Source organism: Pan paniscus, chromosome 9 (genome assembly GCF_029289425.2).
Source record: "Pan paniscus chromosome 9, NHGRI_mPanPan1-v2.0_pri, whole genome shotgun sequence".
Taxonomy (NCBI): domain Eukaryota; kingdom Metazoa; phylum Chordata; class Mammalia; order Primates; family Hominidae; genus Pan; species Pan paniscus.
Window position 1 is genome coordinate 117961417 of NC_073258.2, and position 17436 is coordinate 117978852.

Genomic DNA, 17436 nt, shown 5'->3' on the forward strand with positions numbered 1-17436 from the left:
TTTCTGTATCAGTGTATTAGTTGTTTTGTATATTCTTCAAGATTTTCTTTTTCTTTTTTTTTTTTGAGACGGAGTTTTGCTCTTGTTGTCCAGGCTGCACTGCAAAGGCGTGATCTCAGCTCACTGCAACCTCCGCCTCCCAGGTTCAAGCAATTCTCCTACCTCAGCCTTCCGAGTAGCTGGGATTACAGGCATGCACCACCACGCTTGGCTAATTTTGTATTTTTTGTAGAGACGGGGTTTCTCCATGTTGGTCAGGCTGGTCTCGAACTCCCGACCTCAGATGATCCGCCTGCCTTGGCGTCCCAAAGTGCTGGGATTACAGGCGTGAGCCACCTCGCCCGGCCAAGATTTTCTACATAAACAGTCATGGTATCTCTGAGTACACACAGTTTTATCTTCCTTTCAAACCCTTAAACCTTTTATTTCTTATAAATATTATTGCACTGGCTAGGACCTCCAGTACAATATTGAATAGAAGTGGTAAAGTGGATATCTTTGCCTTGTTCCTGCTCTTAGAAGATAAGTCTTTAATATTTTACCATTAAGTTTGATGCTGACTATAGGTTTTTTGTGTATGCCTTTTGTCAAATAGAAGAAGTTACATTCTATTTCTAATTATCTGAGACTTATTAAAATGAATGGGTACTTCATTTTGTCAAATGCTTTTTCTGCATATTTATAAATTATTGGCTGGGCTCAGTGGCTCATGCCTGTAATCCCAGCACTTTGGGAGGCCGAGGCGGGTGGATCATGAGGTCAGGAGTTGGAGACCAACCTGGCCAACATGGTGAAATCCCATCTCTACCAAAAATATAAAAATTAGCCAGGCATGGTGGCAGGCGCCTGTAAACCCAGCTACTCAGGAGGCTGAGCCTGAAGAATCTCTTGAACCTGGAAGGCGAAGGTTGCAGTGAGCTGAGATCACGCCACTGCACTTCAGCTTGGGCAACAGAGCAAGACTCCATCTCAAAAAAAATATCAAATGATTTTTTTCCTTTATTATGTCAATACAGTGTATTACTTTATTTTATTTAATTAATTTTTGTGTGAGTGTGACAGAGTCTCCCTCTGTCGCCCAGGATGGAGTGCCGTGGCATAGTCTCGGCTAACTGCAGCGTCCGCCTCCTGGGTTCAAGCAATTTTCCTGCCTCAGACTCCCGAGTAGCTGGGATTACTGGTGCCTGCCACCATGCCCAGCTAATTTTTGTATTTTTAGTAGAGACGAGGTTTCGCCATGTTGGCCAGGCTGGTCTCGATCTCCTGACCTCAAGCCGTCTGCCTGGCTCAGCCTCCCAAAGTGCTGGGATTACAGGTGTGAGCCACCACACCTGGCCCATTGATTTATTTTTTCAAATGTTAAACCAACCTTCCATTTGTGAGATAAACCCTACATGGACAAGACATTGTTTTTATATGTTGCCAAATTTGTGTCTGTTTTTTTTTTTTCAGTTTGTTTGGTTTTTCTTTTTTTTTTTTTGAGATAGGAGTCTGGCTCCGTCCCCCAGGCTGGAGTGCAGTGGCGCAATCTCGGCTCACTGCAAGCTCCGCCTCCCTGCAAGCTCCGCCTCCCGGGTTCACACCATTCTCCTGCCTCAGCCTCCTGAGTAGCTGGGACTACAGGCACCCGCCACCACGCCCGGCTAATTTTTTTGTATTTTTAGTAGTGACAGGGTTTCACCATGTTGGCCAGGATGGTCTCGAACTCCTGACTTCGTGATCCGCCCGCCTCGGCCTCCCGAAGTGCTGGGATTACAGGCTTGAGCCACTGCACCTGGCCTGTTGGGTTTTTGAGTTGGGGTCTTGCTCTGTTGCCCAGGCTGGGATGCAGTGATATGTCATAGCTCACTGGAGCCTCAAACTCATGGGCTCAAGTGATCCTCTCACCTCAGCCTCCCAAGTAACTGGGACTACAGGCATGTGCCACCATGCCTGGCTAATTTTTAAAAATTTTTTGTAGATACAGGGTCTCGCTATATTGTCTAGGTTGATCTTGAACTCCTGGCCGCAAGTGATCCTCCTGCCTTGGCCTCCCTAAGTGCTGAGATTACAAGCGTGAGCTACCATGCCTGGCCCTTTGTCTGTGTTTATTGAGGAACGTTGTGTGTGTGTGTGTGTTTAATTTTTAAAATTTAGTTATATCAGTTACTTAGGCCAGAGGGATGTTAAAATCTCTATGATTATAGCTCTTTTCTTTTCTTTTTTGTTTTTGAGACAGAGTGTTGCTCTGCCACCCAGGTTGAAGTGCAGTGGCACAATCATGGCTCACTGCAGCTTCAACCTGGGTTCACACAATTCTCCCACCTCAGCCTCGTGAGAAGCTGTGACTACAGCTGTGCGCTACCCCACCTGGCTAATTTTTGTATTTTTCATAGAGACGGAGTTTCACCATGTGGCCCAGGCTGGTCTTGAACTCCTGGGCTCAAGCACTCCACTTGCCTCAGCCTCCCAAAGTGTTGAGATTACAGGTGTGAGCCACTACGCCCAGCCACTTTTTTTTTTTCCTTTTTATTCAGTCAGTTTTTGTTTCTTATATTTTGAAACTGTATTGTTAGATACACATACATTTATGATTGTTGTTATAGGGGAGGGAAAAATGGTTTCCCTAAGTTCTTTAGCTGGGTCATTAATTTAGTTTACATGAGACAGATTAACAGGAGAAAAAAAAACTTTTTTTTTTTTTTTTTGAGATGGAGTCTCGCTGTGTCTCCAGGCTGGAGTGCAGTGGTGCAGTCTCGGCTCACTGCAACCTCCGCCTACTGGGTGCAAGCGATTCTCCTGCCTCAGCCCTGCAAGTGGCTGGGATTACAGGCACGCGCCACCATGCCCGGCTAATTTTTGTATTTTTAGTAGAGATGGGGTTTCACCATGTTGGCCAGGCTGGTCTTGAACTCCTGACCTCATGATCCACCCGCCTTGGCCTCCCAAAATGCTGGGATTACAGGCGTGAGCCACCGCACCCAGCAGAAAAAAATTTTTAATTATGTGTGCATGCGTGCATACATAGGAGTCCCACAAAAATATCAGATTAAAGGGCCAGATGATTGACACTTATGTAGCAGCTTGAGCTATAGAAAGGAAGAGAGGCTTGGGACTTCTAGGGGGTGGCAGAAACAAATTATGGGTAAGCAAGGGGAAGAAACATATGGTGAATACAAATTGCCTTGTTATGTAGGTAAAAATCTCTGTGATTGTCCTGGCCTATGCTTTTTCTACTCCCCTCTGCTTTTTTGGTCCCCCTGTGCTCAGTTCTAACAAGGTAGTCTGGCAGGACACACAGCAGTCTCCTTCAGTTTAGGAGGACTGTCTTTAGAATAGAGCTGTCTCAAGGCACAAGAGTACAATTTTTAAAAAAATATTTTTCAGGTGATAAGTGGTATTGGAGCAGCTCTCTTCTTGGTAGACTTACTTTTACTGATGAAAATTGTTTTGGGGCTGGGCGCGGTGGCTCACGCCTGTAATCCCAGCACTTTGGGAGGCCGAGGCGGGCGGATCACGCGGTCAGGAGATCGAGACCATCCTGGCTAACACGGTGAAACCCCGTCTCTACTAAAAATACAAAAAAATTAGCTGGGCGTGGTGGCGGGCGCCTGTGGTCCCAGCTATTTGGGAGGCTGAGGCAGGAGAATGGCGTGAACCCGGGAGGCGGAGCTTGCAGTGAGCCGAGATCGCACCACTGCACTCCAGCCTGGGTGACAGAGCGAAACTCCATCTCAAAAAAAAAAGAAAATTGTTTTAGAGATGGCAGATTTTCTTTACAGAAGGGAAAGTTTTCAGAGCTATTCCTATATCTGCAGTTTCTCAATATACTCATCTTGAAATAATTAGTATGTCAAAGGGGTATATTTTGGAATGACATATTCTGGTCTCCTAAAGTTGTATTTTGGATACACCTACTATGTACCCACAAAAATTAAAAATTAAAAAAATTGTTTTAAGTTGTATTTTGGGGTGGAGTGCCCTGAGCCCCAACATTGATAAGTTGGCTATTTTGTCATTATGAAATGTCCCTCTTTATCTTAGTCATACTCTTTATATTACAGTTTACTTTATGTGATATTGCTATAGACACTGCATTTGTCTTATACTTACTTTTTACATGGTATATGTTTTTCAATCCTTTCCCCTTCAGCCTTTCTATGTTTCTGTATGCTTTGTAGACAGCCTATAATTGGGTCCTCTTAGGTGATTCATGACTGTAATCTCAGCACTTTGGGAAGCCAAGGTGGGCGGATCACCCGAGGTCAAGAGTTCAAGACCAGCCTGGCCAACATGGTGAAACCTCGTCTCTACTAAAAATAAAAAAAAAAATTAGCTGGGCGTGGTGGCATGTGTCTGTACTCCCAGCTACTTGGGGAGACTGAGGCAGGAGAATTGCTTAAACCCAGGAGGCGGAGGTTGCAGTGAGCCTAGATCACGCCACTGCACTCCAGCTTGGGCAACAGAGTGAGACTTTATCTCAAAAAAAAAAAAAAAATTGGTCCTCTTAATCTAGCCTGATAAGCTGCCTTTTAATTAGAGCCTTTAGTTCATTTATATTTAATGTAATTATTGATTTGATTGGATTAAGTCTATACTTTTACTATGTAAATTGAAAATTAATTGGATGTTCTTTAGAATTCCATTTTAATTTGGTCGTCTTCTTCCTTCCCCATCTGCTTCTCTAATTCACTGGCAATGGACATCATAAAAAAAGACTACGTGCCAGTGGATTCAGAAAGATTTATAATTTTCTTGGATAAAGTACCTGGAAATTTTTTAGAGTCATAATTGTAGAAACTTAGAATTATCTCTTAGTTTTTTTTGTTTTTTTTTTTTCTTTTTTTGAGACAGAGTTTCATTCTTGTTGCCCAGGCTGGAGTGCAGTGGCGTGATCTGGGCTCACTGCAACCTCTGCCTCCAGGGTTCAAGCCATTCTCCTGTCTCAGTCTCCTGAGTAGCTGGGATTACAGGCCCCCACTACTATGCCCAGCTGATTTTTGGTATTTTTAGTAGAAATAGGGTTTCACCATGTTGGCCAGGCTGGTCTCAAACTCCTGACCTCAGGTGATCCGCTCGCCTTGGCCTCCCAAAGTGTTGGGATTACAGGCGTGAGCCACCGCGCCTGGCCATCTCTTAGTTTTTTTAAAAAATCAACTTCTTTGAGATATAATTTGTATACAAAAACATACTTATTTTAAGTGTACATTTTGATGAGTTTTGACATATTAATTATGCATGTAAACACCAACACAGTCAAGGTATAGCACATACCTATTGCTCTACAATGCTCCCTGTATTCATTTTCAGTCACTGCTCTCTCATTCTGCCGTTCCTAAGTAAACACTGAGCTGTGTCTGCCACTATAGATTACACTTATCTTTTCTAAAGATTTGTATCTGGCTTCTTTTACTCAGTATATTTTTGAGATTCATCCATGAGGTGGTAGATATCAATAGTTTATTCCTTTTTAATGCTGAGCAGTAGTCTATTGTATGAATATTTCACAATTCATTTACCCAGTTAAAGGTATTATAATTATGGCTCCTGTTTGTAATGAGAAGTCAGGGACAATTCACATTCTCTTTCCCTCTGTGTATTGTGTCATTTTTTTTCTGTAGTTTATTTCAAGATTTTCCACTTATCTTTAGTTTTCAGCAGTTTGACTTTGATTTGCCCACATGCTGTTTTCTTTGTACTTTTCCTGTTTGGAGTTTTCTGAGTTTCTTGATCTGTAAAGTTACGTCCTTCACCAAACTTATGAAATTTTCTTTCTTTCTTTTTTTTTTTTTTTAAATTTGAGACAGGGTCTCACTCTGTCACCCAGGCTGGAGTGCAGTGGTGCAATCTTGGCTCACTGCAACCTCTGCCTTCCAGGCTTAAGCGATCTTCCCACCTCAGCCTCCCAAGTAGCTAGGACCACAGGCGTGCACCACCATGTCTGGCTAATTTTTGTATTTTTTTCAGAGACAGGGGTTTGCCATGTCGCCCAGGCTGGTCTCGAATTCCTGGGCTCAAGTGATTTGCCTTTGTTGGCCTCCCAAAGTGCTGGGATTACAGGTGTGAGTCACCACACCTGGCCAAATTTATGAAATTTTCTGACATAATTTTCAAATATTTTTTCTGCCCTATTCCCCTTTTTCCTCCTGGGACTCCACTGTCATATGAGTTAGACCTTTTGATATTGTCCGACAGCTCACTGAGGCTCTCTTCATTTCTTTGCAATTTTTTGGTTCTATTTCTCATATTGGATAATTTATTTATTTTCTTTCTTCTTTTTCTTTTTCTTTTTTCTTTTTTTTTTTTTTTTTTGAGACAGAGTCTCACTTCTTCACCCAGGCTGGAGTGCAATGGCACGATCTCGGCTCACGGCAATCTCTGCCTCCTGGGTTCAAGCAATTCTCCTGCCTCACAAAAAAAAAAAAAAAAAGGTCGGGGGCCAGACATGGTGGCTCATGCGTGTAAACCCAGCACTCGCTGTGGTGCCCAGGCTGATCTCAAACTCTTGGGCTCAGACAGTGCTCTCATATCAGCCTCCAGAGTATTGAATTATAGGCGTTCTTTATACATTCTCTATAAGTGATTTTATCAGATATGTATTTCACCAGTATTTTTTTCTGGTTTGTGGCTTGCCCTTGCATTTTTGTAACAGTGTCTTTTGAAGCACAAAAGGCAAAATTTTGATGAAGTCTCGCTTGCCAGTTTTTGTTGTGGTTCATGTATTTTGTGGCCCAAGAAATCTTTGCCCAACCCAAGATCACCTTCTTCTTGGAGGTTAATAGTTTTAACTTTTACATTTAGACCTATGATCTATTTTGAGTTAATTTTTCAATCGGGTATGAAGGGTCAGGGTTCATTTTGTTGGTCAGGTGCAATGGCTCACACCTGTAATTTCAGCAGTTTGGGAGGCCGAAGTGGGTGGATTGCTTGAGCTGAGGAGTTTGAGACCAGTTTGGGCAACATAATGAAACCCCCGTCTCTACAAAAAATACAAAAAAAAGAAAAAAAGAAAATTAGCCGAGAGTGGTAGTGCATGCCTGTGGTCCCAGCTACTTGGGAGGCTGAGGTGGGAGGATTGCTTGTGCCCAGGAGGTGGAGGTTGCAGTGAGCTGAAATTGCACCACTGCATTCTAGCCTGGGCGACAGAGCAAGATCATGTCTGAAAAAAAAAAAAAAAGGCTTATTTTTTTGGTTATAAATATACATACATGTTCCAGCACCATTTGTTGAAAAGATTATCCTTTCCCCATTGAGGTACCTTGGCACTTCTGTAGAACATAAAATGACCACTGTTGGGGAAATACAATTTAAAAAATGCAAATCTTCTTGCATCCCAGAAAACCTCTCACTAAGGCGGTAGAGAAAGACAACAGTTTTATTATTGAATAAACATTAAATCAGATGTGATGCACATCACAAATCCACTGAGATATTGCAAAGACTGATAGAATCTTACTCCCTTATGTAGGTAGCCAAGCCAAGGTAACCCTTTACAATACACACTTTTAAGATAAACAATTGTTAGTCCTCAAGTAAGAGGACTTGACAGCACCATTTGTCACACATAGTTTGTCCTAACTTTATTATGGTAATTGGGGAGACCACCTGTACTGGCTTTATCTGGAGGAGAAACAAACTGTTCTTAGTCATATTGTTCTGACAGGAGGTGGTTCTGTAAATTGGAGCAAGGTGCTCTTCAGAGTTAGGCTCTTACCTTCCTACTGGGAACTGGGAGATAGGGAAGCTGTCTCCTTTGATGTTTGCATTTCAAAAAGATGGCTCCCAGGTCCTTGAAACATTCCTGATTTGTGTGACTATTTTTAGCCTTTAGAAAGATTTACATATATTTGAAAAGGAGAGTGAAAGAAAATTTGAAAGACAAGATTCGGGTCGGGGGGAGTCTTTTTTATTATTTTCAACAGGGAGAATTAAATCTCTTATTTTTAATTGTATTTTCCCTTATACCACATAAGTGTGGCTCTGTTTCTTTACTGTCTATTCCATTACATCGATCTGTTTGTCTTTCCTTGTAACTGTGTAGTAAATGTTGAAATCAGTGCATCTTCCAGCTTTGGTGTTTTTTCCAAAATTGTTTTGAATATTCTAGAGACTTTATTTTCATATACATTTTGAAATCAAATTATCAGCTTTTACAAACAGCTTGCTTGGAATTTGATTGGGTTTGTATAGAATCTGTAGATCAATTTGGGAACAATTGACATCTTAACAATATTGAGTCTTCTGATTCATGAACATGGAAGAGCGCTCTTTTTCTTCTTGGCAATGATTCATAAGTTTGAGAGGCTATAGGGTTAAAGAGGGAAAGCGTTCTCTTTGCCCTCTAAAAGTTCACTAAAAATTAACTGACAGAAGGTAGATTAATAGGATAAAAAAGCATATAAAATTTATTTCATGTGCATAGTAAGCACAGGGGAATTGCAGGAGAATGATAACCCAATAAAGTCCAGATGCTTATATACCTACCCTTCTTTAACAGGGAAGGGGAGATGAAGGTTATAAGAGTAAATTATTTTCAGGGGATAAGAATGAGCCCAAATGCTGGGTGTAGTTGCTCATGCCTGTAATCCCAGCAGCTGGGAGTCTGAGGGAGGAGGATTGCTTGAGGCCAGGAGTTTGAGACCAGCCTAGGCAATGTAGCTAGAATTCATCTCTAAAAATAAAAAATGAAAAAAAAAAGAATGAACCTAAACAACAATGGCCTGGGACAAGGTTCTTTTGAACTTTGGGGGAGGTGGCAGGAAGATGAGGGGCAGAACTTCACTGTGAACAAAAGTTGTCTTTCTTTTTTTTGAGACAAGGTCTCACTCTGTCACCCAGCCTGGAGTGCAGTGGCATGATCATGGCTCACCACAGCCTCGACCTCCCCAGGCTCAGGTGATCCTCCCACCTTAGCTTCCTGAGTAGCTGGGACAATAGGTGTGTGCCACCACGCCCTGCTAATTTTTGTGTTTTGGGTAGAGATGGGATTTTGCCATGTTGCCCGGGCTGGTCTCGAACACCTGAGCTCAAGCAATCCACCCGTCTCGGCCTCCCAAAGTACTGGGATTACAGGCGTGAGCCACTGGAGCCACTGTGCTCGGCCTAACAAAGGTTGTCTTATGCCTGTTGTCTCCCAGGTAATCTGTCTGAACTGTCCTCAGAAGCATACAGATGTCCCTAACTTACAGTGGTTTGACTTACGATTTTTCCACTTTATGATACTAGGAAAACAGTACACATTTTGTGTACTCCTTGACTTACTATGGGGCTATGTCCAGAAAATGTCATCATAAGTTGAAACTATCATGAGTCAAAAATCAACTTACCCAATCAATTTACAATGGGTTTATTCGGATGTAACCTCATCACAAGTCAGGGACCATCTATAAATGAAAAGTCTTACCTGGACATGTTGATGACTTCCAGTCTCTTCTCTTCTCTGGTAGTGAATCTTTCATTGTTGTTTGGTGAGATTCCTAGGTGGGGGATCTTAAGACAGTTGCATTTCTTTTGCAGAGATAAGAATTTTCTTAGATAAGGAAATTCCAAAGATAATCCCTCTTGGTGCTTCTGGAAAGAGGACCAGAGAGATGGGCTTGGGGGAAGGTTGGAGACAGACCTTGGTTCTGAGGCTTATTTCTGAGGCTTTTCAATTTTCTTTTCTTTTCTTTTCTTTTTTTTTTTTTTTTGAGTCAGGGTCTTACTCAGTTGCTCTGTTGTCCAAGCTGTAGTATAGTAGCACGATCACGGCTGACTGCAGCCTTGACCTCCTGGGCTGCGATGATCCTTCCACCTTTGCCTCCCAAGTAGCTGGGCCTACAAGCATGTGCCACCACACCACTCTAATTTATTTACTTATTTTAATTTTTTTGAGATGGAGTCTCTGTCTGTCACCCAGGCTGGAGTGCAGTGGCACGATGTGGGCTCACTGCAACCTCCACCTCCCGGGTTCAAGCAGTTCTGTCTGCCTTAGCCCCCCACCCCCCACCCCCCCGGTAGCTGGGACTACAGGTGCCTACTACCACACCCGGCTAATTTTTGTATTTTTAGTACAGACAGGGTTTTGCCATGTTGGTCAGGCTGGTCTTGAACTCCTGACCTCAGGTGATCCACCCGCCTTGGCCTCCCAAAGTGCTGGGATTACAGGCATGAGCCACCTCACCCAGCCTAATTTATTTTTATTTTTTGTAGAGACAGGGTCTCACTGTGTTGCGCAGGCTGGTCTCAACTCAAATGCCTGGACTCAAGCAGTCCTCCTGCCTGTGCCTCACAAAGTGTTGGGATTACAGGTGTGAGCCACCACATCTTGCCTCAGTTTTCTTTTTTCTTTTTTTTGAGACAGAATGTGGCTTTGTCCCCCAGGCTAGAGTGCAGTGGCGTGATCTTGGCTCACTGTAGCAGCCCCTGCCTTTTGGGCTCAAGTGATTCTCCTGTCTCAGCCACCCAAGTAGATGGGATTACAGGTATGTGCCACCACGCTTGGCTAATTTTTGTATTTTTAGTAGAGACAGGTTTTTGCCATGTTGCCCAGGCTGGTCTCAGACTCCTGTGTTCAAGTGATCCGCCTGCCTCAGCCTCCCAAAGTGCTGGGATTACAGGTGTGAGTCACTTCGCCCAGCCAGTTTTCTTTAATTCAGAGCACAAAGCATACCAAAGCATCGTATTTTGGGGTATCGTTTTCTGTACCCTAACAAGGCCAAGAAGACAGCTCCTACTCTTTGTATTATGCCCTCAAAATTCTAGCCACCTTGGCCTCTGTGAACCCGTTTTTGTCTCTTATTTAGCAACAATGCCAGCTCTGTTTGCATTTGCCGTCCCTGTGCTGCAGACTGGAAACTGCCTCCAGGCAGTGAGCTGGAGCAATTGTAGAGCTGCTTTCATGTGTATTCCTTTCTCAATGATCATAGTCCTGTGCTGCCTATTGTCCAGTGTTTGAAAACATTGTTTCATATGTTTTGTCCAGTTGTTTAGTTCTTTAGGGCCACAGGATAAATCTGTCCCTGGTACTCCATTTCAGGCAGAAGCAGAGTCCTAAATTATCTTCTGGACAGGTTAAATTTGAAGTATTTGCAGGATATCCATGCTAGTATGTGTAGTAAACATTAGCGGAAAAGGAGCTAGAAATGAAGCTAATGGCCTGGATAGTGTACTAGGAGTTGATCAGTTCTCATTAATTCCTTGTGAAGGGTTGGAATGGTGATTAGAAAGGAGGTCGTGGTCACAAAATGACAGAACAAAGTTTGAGGTGTTTTTTTTTTGTTGTTGTATTTTGTTTTGAGACAGGGTCTCGCTGCATCATACAGGCTGTAGTGTGATGATAGCTCACTGTAGCCTCTACCTCCTGGGCTTAAGCAGTCCTCCCACCTCAGCCTCCCAAGTAGCTAGGACTGCAGGAGCACACCACCGTGCCCAGTTAATCTTTTTATTTTTCTTAGAGGCGAGGGTCTTGCCATGTTGCCCAGGCTAGTCTTGAACTCCTGGGCTCAAGTGATCCTCCTACTTTGGCCTTCCAAAGTGCTGGTAGCCAGGCATGGTGGTATATGCCTGTAGCTACTTGGGAGGCTGAGGCAGGAGAATCACTAGAGCCCATGAGTTCGAGGCTCCAGTGAGCTTACGATTGTGCCACTGTACTCCAGCCTGGGTAACACAGTGAAACCCTGTCTCTAAAAACAACCACCAACCACCACCTTGAGCCACCTTGCCTGGACCAAAGTTTGAGGTTTTCAGTGTAGACTATCCGTGTGTTAATATGGTTTAAGAGGTGGCTTTGCTGCCAGAAAACCAAACACCGCATGTTCTTACTCATAAGTGGAAGTTGAACAGTGAGAACACATGGCCACAGAAAGGGGAACAACACACACCAGGGTCAGTTGGGGGGGTAGGGAGGAAGAGGAGGGAGAGCATTAGGACAAATAGCTAATGTATGCGGGGCTTAAAACCTAGGTGACGGGTTGATAGGTGGAGCAAACCACCATGGCACATGTATACCTATGTAACAAACCTACATATTCTGCACTAGTATTCCGGAACTTAAAGTAAAATTTAAAATTTTTGTTTTTAAAAAAAAGAAAGAAATGGCTTTCCTGGTAGGCAATTGTCAAGGAATGAAGTTTAGGAGGAGGAAGGACTCCAAGGTCTTAGTCTCAAATGGATCATGAATATGGATATTGAGTTCACAAAGGTTGTTGTAAAGGGTAGAAAATAAGGAATATGACTAGATGCTAAAAATTATCCATGTGGGTAGAGATGAGATGGGAGTATAGTAGATTAGAGGTGCTGAAACATTTTAGTCTAAGGACCCCTTTAAACTCTTAATAATTAACAAGGACCTCAAAGAGGTTTTGTTTATATGGATTTTATCTATCAGTATATACTGAACCAGAAATTAAAACTGAGAAAAAATTTAATATTTATGCATTAATTTATTTTAAAATAATAAACCTATGTGTTAAATAGCATATTTTCTATGAAAAATATTTTTCAGATAAAGATCAGTTTAGTTAGAAGAATAATATTGTTTACATTTTGTAAATCTCTTTCATGGAAGAAGCTTACTTATCTGCTATATTTAATTGATTGCAATATATTGTTTTGGTTGAAATATATAAAGAAAATCTGATATGCAGATAAGTAGTTGGAAAGCAAAGAGTATTTTAATAGCTTTTAAAGATAATTGTGGATATTCATCTTTGATACTATGCCAAAACTTGATGTGTTGGTGTCTTAAAGTTAAGTTGCATTGTGGAATCTGAAACCACATCAATAAACATTTTGCTTTTATTTTCAAATTTGTTTTATTATTATTATTATTATTATTATTATTATTATTATTATTATTTTAGTTTTATTCCTGGCAAGCTGTGAAGTTTTTTATACTAGTACATTAAAATCTATTTGTTTACCTTGAATTTTGAATGGATATTTTGTATGTTGTATAGGGGAAGAGAAACCTTTTCTCTACCTTCTTACGTTCAGAGATTAGGGCCCGAAAATTAAACTGACAAAATGTTATACAACCAACAAGTTTATATGACCACTGTGCAGTAGTAGATCAGTTACATTGAAACAGCAGGGTTTGCAGCAGAGAAAGAGTTTAATGATTGCAGAGCATTGAGTGAGGACATGGGAGGAGACCCTCAAATCCATTTCCCCTGAGGAGTTATGGGCTGGTATTTTAAGTTTTAAGGGGATTGTGGAAGGTAAGGGGCTGGAAAATTGAGGTCGTTGATTGGTTGGGATACGGGGGATGAAATCATCAAGAAGTGGAAACTGCATTCTTTGGTGAGTCAGCTCCTCTGGGATCCTTCAGACCAACTGGCGTCAGTGGGGTCCTTCAGACAGGCTGATGTCAATAATTTCACTGCTATGCAGGATCTGAAAGGATATCTTAAAGGGAAAACTTAATGTTTTATAATGTTCATGTTGTCTATAGAACACTTAAGGGGAACTTTAATCTCGTGGCAGGGTCTGTGTGATTCTGAGGCAGCAGGCGCAAAACACTGGTGAAGTAGCTAGTCAGAGAGCAAGCTGACCTCATGATAAACACTGCATGTGCTGCAAGCCTCGTTTATTTTCGTTTCTCCCCCCTCTTCTTCCCTGATGAATTTCATACAGTTTATAGGGACAGTTTCAAAATAACAGATTAACAGGAGGAAAAACAGTTTATTTACATGTGCAATGTTCATACACATGGAAGAACTCAGTGGTGGGTAACTCAAAGGAGTAGTTAGTTAGAATTTGGGGCCAATATGCTATCTTACTAGATGAAGGGGAGAGAGGAGAAAGCCCCTAGTACTGGGAAAACAAATGACTTCTTTTTTTTTTTTTTTTTTTTTGAGATGGAGACTTGCTCTTGTTGCCCAGGCTGGAATGCAATGGCACAATCTTGGCTCACTGTAACCTCCGCCTCCTGGGTTCAAGAAGTTCTCCTGCCTCAGCCTCCTGAGTAGCTGGTATTACAGGTGCCCACTACCACACTCGGCTAATTTTTTTTTTTTGTATTTTTAGTAGAAACGAGGTTTCACCCTGTTGGGCCAGGCTAGTCTCGAACTCCTGACCTTAGGTTATCTGCCCACCTTGGCCTCCCAAAGTTCTGGGATTACAGGCGTGAGCGACCGTGCCCAGCCATGACTCTTTTTTTTTTTTTTTTTGAGACAGAGTTTTAATCTTGTTGCCCAGGCCAGAGTGCAATGGCACAATCTCAGCTCACTGCAACCTCCGCTTCCCGGGTTCAAGCAGTTCTTCTGCCTTAGCCTCCCAAGTAGAACACAGATGGGCGCCATGATGTCTGGCTAATTTTTGTAAATATTTTTTTTTTTTGTAGAGACGGGGTTTTGCCATGTTGGCCAGGCTGGTCTTGAACTCCTGACCTCAAGTGATCCACCCACCTCAGCCTCCAGAAACAACTGAGATTACAGGTGTGAGCCACTGCACCTGGCCTAGTGGCACATTTTCAAGATAGGCCATATGATAGGCTACAAAACAAGTCTTAATATTTTTTAAAATAGAAATAATATTAAGTGTTTTCTCAGACTCTAGCAGTATAAAACTAGAAATCAATTTGAAGAAGAACTCTCAAACCTATAGAAATTAGAAATTAAACAACCTGTCCTGAATGATCTTTGAGTTAACAATGAAATCAAGATAGAAATTAAAATTTTTAAAAAATGATTGATAATGGTGACAGAAGTTATCAAAATCTCAGATACAGCAAAAGCAACACTAAGAGGGAAGTTTATAGTGCCAAATGCCTTCATCAAAAAGACAGGTCACAAATTGACAGTCTAATAATATCACACCTCAAGGAACTAAAAAAACAGGAAGAAACCAAACCCAAAGCTAGCAGAAGAAAAGAAATAACAAAGAACAGAACTAAACAAAATTGAAACCAAAAAATACAAAGGATCAATAAAATTAAAAGTTGTTTCTTTGAAACGATAAACAAAAATAATAGACCATTAGGTAGATTAGCTGTGAGAGGATTCAAATAAACTTAGTCAAAAATGAAAATGGAGATACCATAACTGATACCACGGAAATAGAAAAGATCATCTGAGACTACTGTGAACACATATATGTACACGAACCAGAAAACCTAGATGAACTGGATAAATTCCTGGAAACACACAACCCCCCAAGCTTGAACCAGGAAGAAATAGAAATCTTGAACAGACCAATAGCAAGTAGTTTGATTGAATCAGTAATTTAAAAAATCTCCCAACCAAGACATCCCAGGTCCAGATGGATTCACAGCCAAATTCTACCAGACATTCAAAGAACTGATACCAATCCTACTGGAACTATTCCAAAAGATCAAGAAGGAAGGAATCCTCTCTAACTCATTCTACAAAGCCAGTCTCACCCTGATACCAAAGCCAGGAAAGGACACAACAAAAAAAGAAAACTACAGACCAGTATCCCTGATGAACATAGATGCAAAAGTCCTCAAGAAAGTACTAGCAAAACCAAATTGAACATCATATCAAAAAGATAATTCAGCACAATCGAGTGGGCTTCATCCCAGTGAGGCAAGGATGGCTCAGCATACACAAGTCAATAAATGTGATTCACCACATAAACCGAATTAAAAACCATATGATCATTTCAATAGATTTAGAAAAAGCATTTGATAAAATCCTGTATCCCTTTGTGGTAAAAAACCCTCAACAAATTAGGCACAGAAGGAACATACCTCAAAATAATAAAAGCCATATATGACAAACTCACAGCCACCATCATACTGAAGAGAGAAAAGCTGAAAGCATTCCCCCTCAGAACTGGAACAAGGCCAGGCACAGTGGCTCATGCTTGTAATCCCAGAGCTTTGGGAGGCCAGTTCAGGAAGATCACTTGAGTCCAGGAGTTCCAGACCAGCTTGGGCAATATAGTGGAACTCTTTCTCTCAAAAAATTAAAAAATTTGCTGGGCATGATGATACATGCTTATAGTCCTAGTTACTCAGGAATTTGAGGTGGGAGTTCAGGAGTTCAAGGTTACAGTGAGTTATGATCATGCCAGTGTACTCCAGCCTGGACAATACAGTGAAACCCTCTCTCTTAAAAAAAAGAAAATAAGAAAATAATTTCTTAACCATTTTTGCTATTGCTGCATGTAGTTCCTTTTGTTAGATCCCAGTGAGGTGAATGTGGCAAAAAACCCAAAGGAAAAGATTTTTTGTTTGTTAATATGTGGAATGTTTCCATTGACATAAGAGGATTTTTCTAATATAAGTTTATATTTGTAGTTGACAATGTGTTTAATGAAAGTTAGAGATGTTCAGTGAGCATCTATAATCTTCAAGGATAACATCAGTCACAGAAGGCAACTGTCATGTTTTCCTACAATTATCCGATTGTCAGAGTGAATAGTAGGCTAGATGGATTGACTCTGTAATGTATTTCACATATTTTTATGGTAAGAGCATTCTGACTCTTCATATATTTTGGAACTGAGGGAATATGTGTTGTAGCAAGAAAACACAGCTGCCTATAAAATCTTTGTCTAAAGAATTATTAGGCTGGGTATAGTGGCTCACACTTGTAATTCCAGCACTTTGGGAGGCTGAGGCTGGTGGATCACCTGAGGTCAGGAGTTCAAGACCACCCTGACCAACATGGCAAAACCCTGTTTCTACTAAAAATACAAAAATTAGCCAGATGTGGTGGTATGCATCTGTAGTCCCAGCTACTTGGGAGGCTAAGGCAGGAGAATTGCCTGAACCTGGGAGGTGGAGGTTGCAGTGAGCCGAGATCCCGCCGGTGTACTCCAGCTTGGGTGACAGTCTTAAAAAAAAAATTGTTAGATAATGTGTTTTCTGCTAGGAAGTTAATTTGGGGAGGCAATACCTGGAGATTAAGGCAGAAAATGCCCACCTACTTCTCATTTCTAATAGATGAATATACCTTGTCAGTAGAGGGCTGATGTCAGAGATTGAATAAGTGTGTAACACACACACACCCTCTCTACCTATACATGAAATAGAGAACCAGGGATATGTGGAGAATTGGGTCAAAAGCAAGAATATGTGAGAGGAAAGGGCCTCATAAACTTCTGTTAAGCAGATTGCTCTCTTTCGTATATGTGAGGTTACTACAAAAACAGAAGGGGAATAAAAGTTTCTCTCACTGAAGAAAAGTGGGGGCCAGGCGTGGTGGCTCACGCCTATAATCCCAGCACTTTGGGAGGCTGAGGTGGGTGGATCACCTGAGGTTAGGAGTTCGAGACCAGCCTGGCCAACATGGCAAAACCCCATCTCTACTATAAATACAAAAAAAATTAGCTGGGCATGGTGGTGGGTGCCTGTAATCCAGCTACTCGGGAGGCTGAGGCAGGAGAATCATTTGAACCTGAGAGGTGGAGGCTGCAGTGAGCCAAGATTGTGTCACTGCACTCCAGACTGGGCAACAGATAGAGACTCCCTCTCAAAAAAAAAAAAAAAAGAAAAGTGGGAACATTTCT

At 41.7% G+C, this 17436-nt stretch overlaps 1 protein-coding gene and 1 non-coding gene across 3 annotated transcripts in view; both read left to right on the top strand.

Moving 5' to 3' along the window:
- The window catches only part of RNF214 (ring finger protein 214), a 53910-nt gene that overhangs the window by 29124 nt on the left and 7350 nt on the right, over positions 1–17436 (top strand). The gene's annotated exons all lie outside the window — the stretch shown is intronic.
- On the top strand, positions 3192–3345 carry LOC117975162 (small Cajal body-specific RNA 11). Its single transcript, XR_004665368.1, has one exon. It is a non-coding gene; the product is annotated as a small Cajal body-specific RNA 11 (non-coding RNA).